Source organism: Meleagris gallopavo, chromosome 2, assembly GCF_000146605.3.
Source record: "Meleagris gallopavo isolate NT-WF06-2002-E0010 breed Aviagen turkey brand Nicholas breeding stock chromosome 2, Turkey_5.1, whole genome shotgun sequence".
Lineage (NCBI taxonomy): Eukaryota > Metazoa > Chordata > Aves > Galliformes > Phasianidae > Meleagris > Meleagris gallopavo.
Window position 1 is genome coordinate 49961652 of NC_015012.2, and position 689 is coordinate 49962340.

Consider the following 689-nt stretch of genomic DNA (forward strand, 5'->3'; position numbering starts at 1 on the left):
TGTTTGTTTTGTTGTGTGTGTGTGTGTGTGTGTGTGTGTCTGTGTGTGTGTCTTTTTTTTTTTGAGGATGAGAGAAAGGAACCTTTGTTTTCTTTAGTAGCTGTTGATGAGCCAATCTTTCTTATGTAAATATTTAATTGATGTCTGTTGAGAACCATTTAAAGACAGTGCCTTCTGTGATCATAGAGTTGTTGAGTTGGATGAGACCTTAAATATCATCTACCTCCAGTCCATCTACCGTGGGTAGAGACACCTTCCCCTAGGCCTCCTTCCTCTCTCATAGTAAAGTATTTCTTCCTTATGTCTAATCTAAATTTACCTTTTTTTAGTTCAAAACTGTCATTCCTTGTCCTGTCATTACACCCTCTGATAAAGAGTCCCTCTCCAGTTTGATCCCCTTGTAGGCTACTTCAGATAGTGGAAGGGATCTACTAACATCTATTTTGTTATAAGAAATATTGTTAAGATACTTTGAAAGATTATTTCAAATACAGTTATAATATAGGCCTTACGCATTGGTCAATGATAATTGGTGATAAAACTGTGGTTCATATTAATATGATGAGGTTTGTCAGCTGACTTGAATTGTGCTAGATTCTGAGGACAAATTAGTATTTCCTTTATCTTGGATTGATATTTATGATTTTAACCAAACATTAGGGAAATCGGAGGTTGCAAGGAAACATATA